Source organism: Mirounga angustirostris, unplaced genomic scaffold (genome assembly GCF_029215605.1).
Source record: "Mirounga angustirostris isolate CCGP_5_RB_7025 unplaced genomic scaffold, mMirAng1.0.hap1 SCAF_1, whole genome shotgun sequence".
Classification (NCBI taxonomy): domain Eukaryota; kingdom Metazoa; phylum Chordata; class Mammalia; order Carnivora; family Phocidae; genus Mirounga; species Mirounga angustirostris.
In genome coordinates this window covers 111,110,061-111,126,957 of record NW_026991709.1, presented here as the reverse complement: position 1 = coordinate 111,126,957, position 16,897 = coordinate 111,110,061, and the positions used below count along the sequence as shown (strand labels likewise).

At 39.1% G+C, this 16,897-nt stretch overlaps 1 long non-coding RNA gene across 2 annotated transcripts; it reads right to left on the bottom strand.

Moving 5' to 3' along the window:
• Positions 1-8,047: 8,047 nt before the first annotated feature.
• LOC129045382 (uncharacterized) lies at positions 8,048-16,645 on the bottom strand. 2 transcript variants are annotated; one of them, XR_010406715.1, is made up of 4 exons: positions 16,148-16,645; positions 15,387-15,460; positions 12,807-13,039; positions 8,048-9,157 (listed from the first exon to the last, which is right to left on the bottom strand). It is a non-coding gene; the product is annotated as an uncharacterized LOC129045382 (long non-coding RNA). The 2 variants fall into 2 exon arrangements; XR_008505055.2 differs by lacking the exon at positions 12,807-13,039.
• Between the last annotated feature and the right edge of the window lie 252 nt (positions 16,646-16,897).

Sequence of the window (16,897 nt, the reverse complement as noted above, 5' to 3'; positions counted from 1 at the left end):
AATTTAAATCAAAAACATTTTTAAAAGTACTCATACTGGGATAAGTTCTACACCGTTTAAGTGAAACATGATATCTGTTAAAACCTCAGAAATTTAGTACTTCCTATCCAGGAATAGTAGAGGATTTATAAAATATAACAGAAAACTCACTGGCTAGTGAGGAAAATGCATGAAGCTACTGAGACCCCCATATTTACAGACATGCGCTCATGAAGCTATGAATGTATACATTTACACTGAGTCATATAAAAATACTCAAAGTATACAGTGCATATGTGTTCATCCTGGTGCCTGGAATTCTGTGGACAGAGAAGTGCTCTGTTCTCCACAGAGCCTGTCACTAGCTCACTGTCTGAATGTGGGCAAACCACGGTGGGCCCAGAACGGCGGAGTCAGGATATAAATCTAGTCATTAGCAAGATGCTCACAGAGTCTCACAAATGACCATCTCTCTGACGATATTACTAACATGGAACGGAAGGATATTATTTGTTAATATTCCAGGTAATTTTAAGGATTGTGTGTGGGGGCGGGGTGTGGGGGTGGGAAAACACACCATACCCCACATACATATGCAAATTGCCAATGGAGCTTGGATGCTTATATGCGTGGCATTTCAATAACCTTGGAAGTTGTTGGTTTTTTCCCACTGAGAGTAACCTTCTGCCTAGAGATGGAATCAGAATAATCATCATATAAATTTCCAACAATCTCAGTGAATAATAAATTGACCCAAATATTCCCTCAGTGTTCAAGCTATAAATTAATTCTGAACTAAGCTTCTCTGAACTCATTTTTGAGAGTTAGTTTTAAATTAGCATTTCCTGCCGTTTGTAATAAATAAGTGTTACATACAAACAAGAATATGAGAACACTTCTGTTTTCAGGGGATTTTATCTAGACCATAAGTACTCACTCCAGGATAACTGTCTGGGGGTGAAAAAAAAAGTCCATTCCCAAAAGAACTGCTTATTTTCGCCATATTCTGAAAAATTGATCTGTTTGAAAACAAGAAAGTCTTATACATTCTGAAAGTTTACGCATTCCGTTACCAACTTCGTTTCTCACAATACTAAAATAGAAATATAATTGCCTTCATAAGCTACACAAATAGCAAGTGAGAAATCAAGGAAACATTCCATGTGAAAGAGAATTAAAAATATTGAACACAGTGCCATAACATGCCACATTCACACTCAAACTTCTTGTATTTATTCATTATGTTTACTTGTCTAGGCAGTTCTCTACTGATTGTAAGGCTGCATTCCAAAAGCTGAGCATTTTGACAATAGAACACATATATCCTTGGGATCAATATTAATTTGGTAGCTGAGTTTACCAGATAGCCTCAGAAGCCTATACCTAATCTATAGCAGAATGGGCTAGCCTTGGAAATTCACCACGGTTTATAACATTGTCACCCTGAGGGCAGGCATTCCAAAACATGGCTCAGAAATCATTTAACCACCCTCCCTGCATGCTTTCCCGCACTTTTGGACCCAAGAAGAAGGCAACACAGTGTCTGGGGGGAATGCTCTGACCCTCCAGGATTAGAGATGGTCAGTCTCTGTGTGTTGTTTATTTAATTATCTGTGCTTTGTTTTTCTAATTATAAAAGGAATGTACGCCTGTTGCTATAAAAATTAATAAGGCAGAAGGTAAAATTTAAGGAGCCAACATGTCCCATGATTCTATTCTACAGCGATACCCACTGCTAACAGTTTGGTACATAGTCTTCTTATGCTTTTAATAAGTGTTGGTAACTTGCATTTAAAAAGATTTATCATATCATACATAGTATTCTGCCAATAAACACAGAAAAAGACATCATTAGCCCTCAGGGAAATGCAAACAAAATCACAGCGAAATGTCATTTCACACCCAACTAGAATGGCTATTGTCAGAAAGACAGATAATCAACAATGGGTACTAGTGAGGATGCAGAGAAGTTAAGACCCTTATACACTACCAGTGGGAATGGAAAGTGGTAGCCTGGCAGTTCCTCAGAAGGTTGAAATACAGTTGCCATGTGACCCAGAAATTCCATGTCTAAGTTATACCCAGGAGAAATGAAAACATTTGTGTGGACAAAACTTGTACACAAATGTTCATAGCACCATTATTCATGATAGCCAAAAGGTGGGAACAACCCAAATGTCCATCAGCTGATAAATGGATGAGTAAAATGTGGTATGCCCATGTAATAGAATATTATCTGGCAATAAGAAGAGATGAAGTACTGATGTATGCTACAACATAAATAGCTATTTCAAAATCACCCTAGGGGCACTCAGTCAGAAGAGTGCACGACTCTGGATCTCAGGGTTGTGGGTTTGAGCCCCATGTTGGATGTAGAGATTACTGAAAAATAAAATATTTAAAAAGAAAAAAAAATCACCCCAAGAAGCCAGACACAAAAGGCTTCATTTTGTGATTACATTTATATGAAACATCCAGAATAGGCAAGGTCATACAGAAAGAAAGTAGTCAGTGATTGCCAGGGCTGGGAGGAGGAGGAGGAATGAGGGAAAATTTAGGTCCAGAGGGTTTCTTTTCAGGGTGATGGAAATGATCTAGAAGGTAGCAGCAATTTACAACTCTCTGAACCATACTAGAAACCATTGGATTGTGCACTTTAAAAGGGTGAATTTTATACTATGTGAATTATGTATCAATAAAGTGTTATTAAAATATATATATTAGCTGTGCAACCTTAGATGAGTTATTTAATCTCTCTGAGTCTTAATTTCTTTTTTCTATAGGGTACTGTGAGGTTCTATTAATACATATATTCAATAATGATATATAATCACTATTATATACATAATCACTGATATATATGTACATACATATACATAATCACCAATATATAATATATAATAAATGTGTATTTATATCTTTATAATATATTTAGACATTTGTCTATACTTATACATATATATAACAACACACCTGGCACAGGACAAACTTTCTGATAATGATAAATATTATGTTAAATTCTTTATGCTACAGCAAATCTCCTGTGGTTTTCTTGGGACATTAATTTTACATATATTTTATAGCCTAATATTTTTCAAAACAGTTTGAGAGAACAACTGGAGCAGATGAACAGGATTCTTAAATATCAATAATAATGATCTCGGGGCACCTGGGTGGCTCAGTTGGTTAAGCAACTGCCTTCGGCTCAGGTCATGATCCCAGGGTCCTGGGATCGAGTCCCGCATCGGGCTCCCTGCTCCTCGGGGAGCCTGCTTCTCCCTCTCCCTCTGCCTGTAGCTCCTGCAGCTTGTGCTCTCTCTCTCTCTCTCTGTCAAATAAATAAATAAATAATCTTTTAAAAGAATAATAATGATCTTCATCAGTTTTAGTTGTTACAGAGCAAACCTCCTTTTTGATGTCTTTTTTTAGGTCTTTTCTTAACATAAAATAACTAGTCATTTTCCTCCATATAATTTCCTCATCTTATATTTGAAAAATCCTGATTATTATTATTTTTTTAAAGATTTTATTTATTTGACAGAGAGAGACACAGCAAGAGAGGGACTACAAGCAGGGGGAGTGGGAGTGGGAGAGGGAGAAGCAGGCCTCCCGCCGAGCAGGGAGCCCGATGTGGGGCTCGATCCCAGGACCCCGGGATCATGACCTGAGCCGAAGGCAGACGCTTAACGACTGAGACACCCAGGCACCCCAAAAAATCCTGATTATTAAGCTACTGTTCATTTAGCTCTCTTCTTGGTGAGTAAACCCAGATTTATAACACTTACCTGACTGGTGATTTTACCCTTATCTCCTTGGTTTCATTAATTTGTACACCAAACCATTCTAAGAAGGCAGGGCCCATGCCTGTTTTTGTTCAACCCTGAATCACCAGTGCCGGCCCAGGGCCAGACACATACTTAGAACTCAAGAAATAGTTGTTTAGGGGCGCCTGGGTGGCTCAGCCATAAAAAAAAAAAAAGAAAGAAGAAATAGTTGTTTAATGAATGAATGAATTGGATGAATGGACAGATATTATGTCTGCTCAGTGAATGGCCTTCCTGTAAACGGGTGGTTCTCAGTGAGGGATGGGGCGTGGAAAGAAGGCATATTGTCATACAGGATACAGGTTGTCATATCTGAATCACCTGGGGTGATTTTTTTTAAAGTTACCTGACACCTTCTCCCCAGGGCGTACCATACCAGATTTTACAGGGTGCCACGTCTGGGGCAGGAAGGCCTACTTCACCCAAAATATACCTCATACAACCAGTCACTGGTGACAGAAATTTCACCAAAGGCCACAAAACCTTTCATTCATAGTCAGAGATTTAGATTAAGTTGCAAATACCTTCCACCAGTGTGATACCACTGACTAGACCAAGAGTCAACAGAGCTGGCCTTTAGACTTGCCTTGACTTCCGATATGGGTATGACTAGAAGGAAGGGAGATAAATACACAGGCTGTTGAGTATCCGAAGAAGGTGTGGAGAAGTGAAACAGAAGCAGAGACACAGATGGGATAAGATGTTGAAGGCTTCGTCTTCATCATAGTTTTGATACCATCAAGCCTACCTTCTCTTGGGCCCAGCTGCTTTCTGCTCTCAAGGTAAAAAGCTCATAAGGCGTACTGCCCGGGTTTAAGACCTGCCTTGGCTGTCAGGATAGGCCCCTGGTCCGCTCAGTGATGTTTCCACATATGAGCTGGGAGGATAGCTTCTTGTCTACTGTGTGCTTCCTTTGTTCTTCTTTCCCAGCGTGTGTTAATTTCTTTTTAACAGAACCTTAATTGCCAGTTCATGTTCACCTTTGATCCAGTCTGATTCCCAAGATCCTCACCTGTATGCAAACTCCATTTGTAACTTTTTAAACTGTAAAACAAAACACATACAGTGCATAGAATACAAATGAATAGTTTAATGAACTATTATAAAGTCAACATTTATGTGACTAATACACAGTTTACATTATACATTGCATATGTATGTATTATACATACATACAATATTACAATAATTTTATTGCACTTGAGTTACACCACAATAGTAATGATTTCTAAAGGAAAAACAGAAAGAAGTGATATATTGTAAACACTTCCAAAAGACCCTACCCTTGGCCTCTGTCCAGCCACAATTCCTACATTCTTCCCTAAAGGAACCATTATTCTTTTATGACATTCACTTTTCTTGCTTTTCTTTTTTGTTTTTGAAGATTTATTTATTTATTTGAGAGAGGTGGGGGGGGAGGTTCCAGAGGAAGAAGGAGAGAGAGTCTTAAGCAGACAGCGTTGAACACAGAGCTTTACATGGGGCTCCACCTCACTACCCTGAGATCACGACCTGAGCCGAACCCAAGAGTCCAGTGTTCAACCGACTACATCATCCAGGTGCCCTTTTTCTTGCTTTTCTTAATGGATTTATCACCTAAGTATGCATCTCAAAAAAAATTGTTTAATTTTGTCTGCTTTTGAACTTTCCACAAATGGAATCCTACAATATATATTTCTTTGGCTGGATCTCTTCCACTCAACATTATTCTTAAAATTCATCTACACTGGGGTGCCTGGATGGCTCAGTCGTTAAGCATTTGCCTTTGGCTCAGGTCATGATCCCAGAGTCCTGGAATGGAGCCCCACATAGGGCTCCCTGCTCGGCGGGAAGCCTGCTTCTCCCTCTCCCACTACCCCCTGCTTGTGTTCCTGCTCTCGCTATCTCTCTTTCTGTCAAATAAATAAATAAAATCTTAAAAAAAAAAGATTCATCCACATTATTGCTTGTAGCTGCAGTTGGTTAGTTTTTATTTATATACAGCACTCTAGTGAATGAATGTTCCACAGTTTGCTTACACATTCTACCGTTGATGGATACTTGGTTTGTTTCCAGTTTCAGGATATTATGAGTAATACTGCCGTGATCATTTCATGTACGTGTCTCTTGACGTCCATGTGTACCTATTTCTGTTGCATGTGTGTCTAGGAGTAGGATTCTGATAACTTATCTGGTGGTATGTGTATCTTCACCTTTATTAGATAATGTCAAACTGCTTTCTGAAATGACCACCAATTTACAATCTGACCAGCAGCGTTTGAGAATTCTTTTTTTTTTTTACAGGTTTATTTTTTAAATATTTTATTTATTTATTTGACTGAGAGAGAGAGACAGCGAGAGTAGAAACACAGGCAGGGGGAGTGGGAGAAGGAGAAGCAGGCTCCCCGCTGAGCAGGGAGCCCGATGTGGGGCTCGATCCCAGGACCTTGGGATCATGGCCTGAGCCAAAGGCAGACGCTTAACTGACTGAGCCACCCAGGCGCCCCTGAGAATTCCTTATACCTGGTACTATCAGACTTCTTAATTTTAGCTTATCAGGTGAGAAGCAGGATCTCATTATCATTTTAACATGCATTCCTACTCCCTCTCTTTTGGGTACACTTTCTTTCCTACCATTTGCTCTTCCTTAACATTTTTCTCATGATTTCATTTCTACTTACCAGCATGAATTCATTATCTATTGCTGTGGAGCAAATTATACCAAAAACTAGTGGCTTAAAACCATAAATATTTATTTATCTTTCACACTCATTTGTGTAGCTCAGGAATCCTGGAGTGCCTTAGTTGGGTGGTTCTGGCTCAGGGGTTCTTACAAGGTTGCAGTCAAGGTGCTTACCAGAGCTGCAGTCTGAAGGCTTCCCCAGGCCCAGAGGATTCACTTCTAAGGTAGCTCACTTAAACGCCCTGCAAGTTAATGCTAGCCTCCATAGGGCTGCTCCAGTGTCTTCATGCATGGCAGCCGACTTCTCCCAAAGTGAGGGATCTAATAGAGGGGCAGAGAGGAAATCACAATGCCCTTTCTGACCTGGTCTTTGAAGTCACTTCTGACATTCTATTCATTAGAAGAGAGGCACTGAATGTAGCCTAAAATAAAGGAGAGGAGAATTAGGCTTCCTGTCTTGAACAATGGAGTGTCAAAGAACTTGTGTACATGTTTTAAAATGACCACACAACACAATTCAAAATCTCTTGACTGTCACCATCTGGCAAGCACCAAAGTAATCATTATTTCAGGCATTAATGGATATTAAAATTCCTGGGCAAAAGTTAGATTAAAAAAACAAAACAGAAAGTGTGCATAGTCTCAAAGTATCTTCTTATAGGATACTTACTAATTACAAAGGGAATCAAATAACTTAGCAAACATGACCTTGACCAAGTTATCAAAATTAACATCACAATAATGAGACATATCATGTGACTTCCAATATGATGAACTGAGGACACATAAGATCATTTCTGTAGTATTCTTGCCAAAAATGCATAACTTAAATTTAATCACGGGGAAATATCAGATAAACTAAACCCAAGTTGATGAACATTCTACAAAATAACTGGGTAGTACTCTTCAGTAGTATCAAGGTCATGAAAGACAAAGACGGGTTGAGAAATTGTTCCAGATTAAAGGAGATTAAGGAGACAAAAAGAACAAAATGTGATCTTGGACCAGAATAAAGCATATTAACCAGACAACTGGTGAAATTTGAATAAGTTTAGTAGACTAGTTTAAAGTGCTATGTTAATGTCCTGATATTAATAATTGTACTGTGGTTATGTAAGATGTTAACATTTGGGGAAGCTGGGTGAACAGTATATAGGAATTCCTTGTACTAGTTTTTTTTTTTTTTTTTAAAGATTTTATTTATTTATTCATGAGAGACAGATAGAGAGAGAGAGGCAGAGGGAGAAGCAGGCTCCCAAGGAGCAGGGAGCTCAATGTGGGACTCGATCCCAGGACTCCGGGATCATGACCTGAGCCGAAGGCAGACGCTTAACCATCTGAGCCACCCAGGTGCCCCCTTGTACTAGTTTTGTAAACTTTTGGTAAACCAAATTTCAAAATGCAAACAAAAAATAAAAATTATTATAAAAATATATATCTTTTTTAAAAATGAGTTTTGGGAACACTTTTTTTTTTTAAAGATTTTATTTACTTATTTGACAGAGAGAGAGTACAAGCAGGGAGAGGGGCAGAGGCAGAGGGAGAAGCAGGCTCCCTGCTGAGCAGAGAGCCCGATGTGGGGCTCGATCCCAGGACTCTGGGACCATGACCTGAGCCTAAGACAGATGCTTAACCAACTGAGCCACCCAGGTGCCCTTATAAAAATATATATCTTAATTAAAGGATTAATAAAAAAATATGAGTGATACAGTCACATCAGAAGCTCACTAGTCTCTAACAGGAGTAGCTGCTGAGAAGAACAGCAAGAGTTTTCTCTATGACCTCCATTTCTTCCCGCTTCTAGTCCTATTAGGCCTTTCTGGTGAAACTTAGAATAGTTGTCTGTCTAAAACATATATCTGATCATGTCAATCTTCTGCTTAAACCCTGTCAATCAAGGACTTCTCATATCTTAGAAGAAATCCATCTTCCCTAGCAAGGAATCCTTATGTGAATCCTTGGCTGTAACTATATAGAACACATTCCCTAAGACATGCAATGGTTTCTCATTTCTGGATCTTTGCATTTGCTATTCCCTCTTCTTCGCTGGAAAAGTCCTCATTTTTCTTGGAGATTAATTTCCAGATGTCTATTTTTCTTTTTGGGGACCCTTTTCTCTCCAAATGGAGTTAATTGTTATCTCCTGCCTCCTATGGCATTTTTGTAAGGGATCTCCCTTATAGCATCTGTTGTACTCTGTTGTATGTAGGTGCTTATATATCAGTTGTTGCTTTTCTGGGTACTGTTAGCTTCTAGAGGGTCAGATCAAGCTCTATTCATTGCCAGCATCAGTCACAGTAACAAATAAACGGTAGACATATTAGTTGTTTATTGCAATGTGAAAAAAAAAATTAAAGTGACTTAAAATTAAAGTAACTTAAAGCAATAAACATGTATCATCTAGTACAATTTCTGAGGGTCAGAAGTCCAAGAAGCAGCCTAGAAGAATAGGTTCTGTCTCAGGGTCTCCTAAGGCTCAAATCAAGGTGTCAGGCAGGGCTGTGTCATCCAAAGGCTTGACTAGGGCTGTTGAATCTGCTTCCAGGATGGCTTACTCACATAACTCTTGACAAAAGGCCTCAGTTCTGGTCCAGCTATTGGCAGAGGGCCTCAGTTTCACCACATGGGCCTCTTCATAGGTCACTAAACTGTCCTCATGACATAGCAGATGGCTTCCTCCAGACCAAGTGATCTAAGAGAAAAAGTAAGGCAGAAGTCACAATTTTTTTTCAGTAATCTACCTCACAAGTGACATACCATCACTTTTGCTGATGGTCACACATAGTTACCCTGGTAAATGTGGAAGGGCACTAGATAGAGCATGCATACCAGGAGGGAGGAATCCCTGGGCGCCATCTTAGAGGCTGACAAACACAGTAGGTACTTATTCAATGTCTAAATGGATGGATGAATGAATGAATGAATGAATGAACCACCTCTGGACCATATCCCAAAGCACTTAGTGATTAAAGAACCAAAACAAACTTATTTACCTTAAGGCAGTCTCAGCTATAATAAAGTCACCCCCAGACACTGACTAAGACCATAAAAATCACTTGAGAGAGGTTCCTAATGCATTCATTATTCACTCACTCTCCGAATTGAAGGACCTTATCATTTTTCAGAAATATGATCTCAGATCAGGGTGAATGACCTGAGGTCGCTAAGAAGATCAGATGACCCAGCAGTAGACTCCCTGTCCACTGAGAGGTTTAGATGAGCTGGATGCTGGATGCTGTTGAGCTGTTTAGAATGCCAAGTCTTCTACTATCTTCACTAAAGGGAGATTCATGCATGCAGGGGATGGCCAGCTCATAGCACATCAAAATGTTAAGATTTTCCCTTTCCTAATTTTGGGATGAGACACACTTTTCCATTACGTCTTAATCTTTGGTATAAAAGCAGAACAAATAACTGGCCATCCCTGCAGATTTTTATTGAAGATTCTCATATTACTTAATAGCTGTGTACTTTTGAGAAGGATTCACAGCCTTATACCTTCATCTTGTCTTTCTGTCTCACACTAGTTCCCTGTATGGACCATCCTTTCCTTAATGTTTAAGATCAACCTATCCTAATTCTATCAGTTCTTCTAGTTCTAGCCAAGTATCTGCTCCTTCAAGAAGTTCCTCTGATCATTCCCTCCGGAGAGTTCACTTCCTTATTGGACTGACACTATTTTACAATTTGTTTCACTCTTGCAGCATTTGCGTTTGTTCTTGAAGGACTTAGGTATATTAGGATGTGTCATACATATTTTAATCTCTACTTCCCCAAAATAAATATTCGTTCATTTTTACACACTAAATGTTCTTAAATGAACAAACAGATACATTTGATTTCCTTTACTAGAATAACGTTTAAAAATAACTCTTTACTCTTGAAAACTTGAAGGTAAATACTTCTGTAATACTCAAGCTATTTTTCAATCTTCTGTTTGTTTTTTGGTTTGTGCTTGCTTTTTGTTGTGATTTCAGCTTTTTTAAATTATTACACCCTTGAAAGCAGGACACCGATACTGTAAAAGTAATAGGTTCCACATGTGCCCTGTTTATGCATTTCCCCTTTAACAAAATTAAGTTCGCTAATCACATTCATTTCTAAAGCCTTTTGAAAATGTGTATCATGCTTATGGGTGGCCACATTCCACAGAACTGAATACGTGCTACAAAAGGAGAGGAGGCTTGGGGGTGGGGAAGGAACCCTTACAAGGCAAGAGAACTGAGCATGTGCGAGGTTCTGTACTGACCAAAGGAGGGCAGGGAAGTGCAGTTGTGGAAATATCGAGGAGAAGGAAAAGAGAAAAGGAATTTAAGGGAGAGAAGGGAGGCTGACCACATTCAGGAGATCACCCAGAATCCACAAGTGGAGAATGTGCTTTCAAGGCAGGATGCCCCTTCATCAGAGCCCTGCTGACTCTCAGGACCTTTCTGACATCTCTTTAAGCAGGCCCCATCCTTTGCGGATGCCCAGACCAAGATATTACTCCTCACACTCAGTGACTCCTGAGATCCCAGCCCTTTACCTGACACATGTTCGCCTCCCTGCATCAGAATTGCACATGGTGGTGTGGGATGGTGGAGTCCGATGGACTTGGAAGAATTCTGGCTCTGCTTGCTACTTAGAAGCTGGCAGGTTACCCAATGGTTTATTGCCTCAGTTTTCTCATCTATAAATTGGGGTTAATAATTCCTACAGTGCAGGTATTATTGTAGATCACGGGTATCACAGGATTGTTGTAAGGATTACACATTAATAGATAATCAATAAATATTAACTATGAAAAGCAGTCTTGCATGGTGGTTAAAATCATGGAGTCTGGATCTGGACCGTCTGGGTTTGAATCCTTTTTTCATTACCTACTGTCTGTGTAAGTTATTTTCTGTGATTCACTTTCCTAATCTATCAGTGGGGGTAATAACAGGGCAGCCTGTATCTCACAGAGTTGATGAGAGGATACGATGGTTATAGGACAGTGCCTGTCACATGAAAGGCATTCAGTAGGTGGAAATAGTAGTAGTAGTTGTTGTTGTTGTTGTTGTTGTTATGATTTAAAAAGATGCAGTGGAGGGCAAAGGTTAAGACTGTGTGTTCTAGTGGTGCCTGGGTGGCTCAGTCAGTTAAGCTTCAGCCTTCAGCTCAGGTCATGATCCCAGAGTCCTGGGTTTGAGTCCCACATCAGGCTCCCTGCTCAGTGGGAAGCCTGCTTCTCCCTCTCCCACTGCCCCTCCCCCTGCTTGTTCTCTTTCTCTCTCTCCCTCTCTGTGAAAGAATGGAAGGAAAGAAGGAAGGAAGGGAGGGAGGGAGGGAGGAAGGAAGGAAGGAAAGAAAGAAAGAAAAAAAAGAAAGACTATGTGTTCTAGTGCTGAACTACCTGGGTACGAGCTTGTTCTACTCTTTACCAGTTGTATGATCCCAGGGTCTCCATCCCCTCATCTGTAAATTGGGGATAATAATAGTAGCTACTTCATAAGATGAGATAAATTCGTATGCATAAAGCTGATGCACGGTAAACAATAAACGCTAGCCATTAGTGGTATAAATTCCCATCAGCCATAGCTCCGGTTTTTATGAATTTCTGTGGGTCATTTTAAAGCTTGATATTTTGTACAATTAAATAAACTTAAAGTTTATGTGTTCTGTGGTGATTAACCTGAACTACCAGTTCCCTTGGAAATAAGCCAGGCTTTTAACCATAAAAGGTTTTCAACCGGGTCCCAGCTGACTGTCTTTTCGGTGTCTATGTGTATAGCAGATGGTGAGCTGCATTTTTAAAACTGTTCTCTCCACAGAGAAGACTGTAAAGTTCTGAGAAAAATTAAATGCCCTCATTACAAGAGAGTGCCATTGTCTCGGCGCCCTCAGCCCCTACCTTAATGACTGGCACTGTGAAGTCCCCCACAAAGGGAAGAGACCTCATAATTAGGCGTGTTGGAGAATCTTCCCGGGTGCTACAGCCTGGGGTTTTCAATGACACACCAAAAGCCAGCCACTTCAACTCGCATTTTTACTTCCCTCGCCAGCTGCACTGCAGTCCCAGCGCAAGTCGTTCGTTCAGATGCCGGAAAGGCTGACACTCCAGGAAACCTTTTTTCTTTTTTTTTTTTTCATTTCTTCAGCCAATAATCTTGCAGCCCAGTGATGTCACTCAACAATTATGCAATATGACTTAACTGTTGGATAGGTGACAGGAATTCCACTGACACCAAGATCACAATGAAACTGCTTAGCTGCTAAATTAGTCATATTGTACGTTACCGATAAGTCACTTTTAAACTGATTAACTGCCAGTTCCAATAGCACTATTGTCTAATTAGGGAATTCAGGGCCCCATCACTCACAGTTTAAATGATCACATCCAGTTATTCCAGCGTCTGAATCATGCCAATGAAGTGGTTATTGAACTTCATAACATCACAGGCCACTTGAAAAGGGACACAGTGTGAAAAGGAAACACTTTCTATCTTCTATTTTTAAGGGAAAATTTGTACCATGTTTTCTGGACTGTAGCCTCCAGTTAGTCATTCCATTCTCTTGATGATTCTCCAAATCCAAATAGCATGAGAATAGGATCCTGTTTCTCAGTGAAGACAGGGATTATTTAGCATTGTTTTTTTCTCTCTTCCACAAGTTGGCCTGTGTCCTACAGTTCAGCTACACTATGAAAGGGGACTTTTTACTGACCGCAAACCACGGGGTGGATATCACTTATTCCATAAAATCAGTTGTTAAAATAATGCTTTAATTTTCCCGTTTCAAAAGTAATACAAGTGTGTTTGAGACAATTTAGGAAATACTGAAAAGTACGAGGAAAGCCCCCCAATCTCATCCTCCCCCCAAAAATCATAACTAGAACTTTGTAACTTTCTTCCAATCTCAATAAAGAATGAATACAGCAGCCGAACAAACTTCCTGTCGGGCAGTGTGGTGGGTGCTGGGCGTAGAAAGATAAATAAGATTCCAACTGTCTCCCTTAAGAAGCGCACAGCTTAACGTAATGGGGTATTTTAACACAAAAGAGGCATTTAGCACAGGCTGGAGAGAACAGAATGTGGAGTGGAAGAGATGGAAGGGATTATCAGAGCAGATTAGAGAAATCCTAGAGCAGGGCTACTCAAAATGTGGTCCACAAGGTGACACCAGATCTTACAAGCTACCTACAGAAACAGAGAGAAAGCATTTAAAACCTTTGGAACATTTTGACAAAGTGAGTGTATGTCTTTTGAATCTAAAAATAACTTTTTAAATTGGACTTGTATTTTTTAATTTGACTTTTGTCGTATTTATTTGTATAGTATTTTCAAAAGATCAGTCCACAGTGGATTCAAAATTGAAAATTAAAATCTCCCTTGTCACTATAAAAACCATTATCTTCGGGGACACAATAACTTAGCTAAGTGTAAGGTAACCGGCCATCCTGGTTTGCACTAAACCTGGCAAAGTCCCGGGCAAACCAGGATGAGTTGGCCATCTTACAAGTGTTTTAATTGCAAGACAAAGTTAGCTTCGTGAGAGGATAGATCAGATGAAGGGGAAACAATCATCAAAGAAATAAAAGAAGAAAATTTCTCTGAGCTGAAGAGAGATTTTAGTCTTCAGGTCAAGAGTTCACTAATGGCGAGGTAGGACTATTGAAAAGAGAGTCACACCTAGCTACCTCCTGATGCACTTTCTAAATTCCAAGGATCAAGAGAAAAATCCTCTGAGATTACACATACACGGCAAAATAAAGTGAACAAAATAAATTAGTAAGGTGGTAAAACACAGTATTTATAATATTACATTCCTTTAACATAAAGACATCTACTTTAGCTTTCCAAGTTAAGAGAGAAAATAAGGAAGAATTGTCATTTACATACAAATATAATAATGAGGGTAATAAAGTGGAGATAGAAAACAATACTATGAAAAAGGAAAATGCCAACATGGTAACATCGTTAACATAATTTATATGATTTGGCATCAAATTTGGCGCTAAACTTCCTGGCTGGTGATGGAAAGTTTCGGAGTCACAATTATTCAAATTGCTGTTACTATGATAAAGGAAGAATTATATATCAACCCTACCAGTAAGACATGATTTCCTGGCACTGAAATCTAAAACAAATTCTCTGAAGGAGTTTAATAGTAGGGGTAATCAAGTGGTATGATAGACACCGTCCTCAATAGCATTTCTATAGCAAATGTGGGAGCATATTTCACATATGTGTTTCTTCTAGGGATCCTCATTAATGTCAGTAAAGGGTTTCAAGAAGTAAAAATACATGCTAGCCTAAACACCTTATTTGATCCAAGGATAGACCTTAAAATACCCTAGAGGAGAAGATGACTAGTCACTTAGTGTTCTCCAAATATTTTTTCTTTCAGCCAAACTAAGGTGATAACATAATTTGAGGTCTCATAATGTCACAAAAGAAGTTACTCTGGTGATTTTGTTGCTGACTGGGGGGTTATAAAAATTCCAGTTTCAAAGGAAATACAGTTAGACTTTGTACCTAGCACTTTCAGTACTTTTGATATTAATATTAATTAATTATTAATTAAATAGACATCAAATTTGTGTGAGAGCAAGTTATTATGCATCACATAATAAATGTTATTTTAGTAGACATCAATAGCATTAACACTCAGTTTTACTTCTCTGGCACTCTCAATAACTTTAATAAATATTGTAACACTTCCATTAATGCAAATGGATTTGTTTGTCAAAATATTGTTCTAATACCCAGTCTTAATAATTTTAAGGTAGAAAAACTTCTTTCACATGCCATCTGTTTGAATGAGTGAAAATTAGTTTGCAAATCAAGTATGTACATTTTTATCATTTTTTAGAATATGCATTTGGATAAACATAGTATTTATAAATATATAAGCACAGAAAAAAATTAGAGAGATATAATAAAAATGTTAACCCTGCTTACCTCTGGGTAACAGAATTTGGGTGACTTTTTTTTCCTTCTTTTACTTGTCCATTGGTTTGAATAACTTGTATTATCTTTGCAAGAAGAAAGAGAATATTATTATTGTTCTATTTAACTGCACATAGGGGTGAGAACAAGAGATATCTCTACATCATCCCTAAAGCACATCAGCCAGATAATCTTCCTGCACCATCTACCTCTTGTATCCCAGTTGCCCTTTAATGACCTTCATGATGATTGCAAAGGTCGGCTAGTTTGAGAAAGCATGCAATTGGGGTTAGAGACAATCCTCAACTTTTCCTTCATTAGCAGCTATGTGACTTTGGGCATATTTTTACACTTTTGATTCTCTCGTTCCTCATTTTCAAGGTCAAGACTGGATTGCCGTGAGCATAAAATGAAGTCGCCGATGCATAATAAAACTCCTGGAACAAAATAGGTGTTCAAGAACTAGGACACACTAATTCACTTGCTCCATTCCTGAAAGGGTATGTCCTGTTTCTATGGACAGCAGTTCACTTCCCTGTGGTATCTTCACCTAAACCTGGTTTCAGTCCAGTCAAAGTATTGGAAAAATAAGCCCACGTTCTCTCTTCCCATGTTCACCAGTTAGGAGTAGCAAAAGAGAGAAACAGGAAGACCTACTGAGTATCAGGCACCATGGTATGTGTGTTACTTTGCTTAAGGAAGGCTCCGTATTTTCCCAAACACTTAAACACCTGTGGAGTCTCAAGTCTCTACCTTCTTATCGACGCACTCACCTCTGGAGAACTATCTTACATCACATCATCATTCACCCTAACACAATTTCTCCCTGTCTTCATCATCACGGACTCCTGGTTGTGACACACAAGGCATTGGCTTATGTCACTGTCACAGGTCACATTTTCAGGACTTCACGTCATATCGTTTGGGGCCCTAGAAATGAAAATGATACGTTTCCATCACTTCGTCTACACGTCACAATATCTCCGATCTTTATTTCTTACACCAATGGCTTTGTAATCAGTCTCTCTAACCTATGTGAAGCACACTTTATTTAAACGAACCTTACTCGACGTGGAGAAAACGAGACAGAAGGATAACGAAATGGGTATCTCTAATTATCAGGTCCCAGTTGGGAAAATGTGACTAGGTTTATCCTTCTAGAAAGAACTGACTCTCATCACATGTATATTGCAAAAAAGCATTCCAGTACAAGAATGTTTCTGGGTCTCTGACAACTTGTTCTCGTTATAACTTTGCCTCCATATTTCAGACACAGAGAGTTAAGCAATTGTAGGGGGAGCCTGAGAGACTTGGGAACAGGGCCTTCCTTCCTAATGATCTATTGCAGTTGTTACACACTGATTGCACAACAAAGGTCTCTATTTTCCTACGTTTTTTCTTTATCATTTGTCTATTATGCCTTTTTTTCTTCACTCTCTTATAACCTCACCCTTTATCGTCTCTTATGCTTTTGTTTCTGTGACATAAAAACTCTAAGAAGGGAAATTGTTAATTGTGTACCT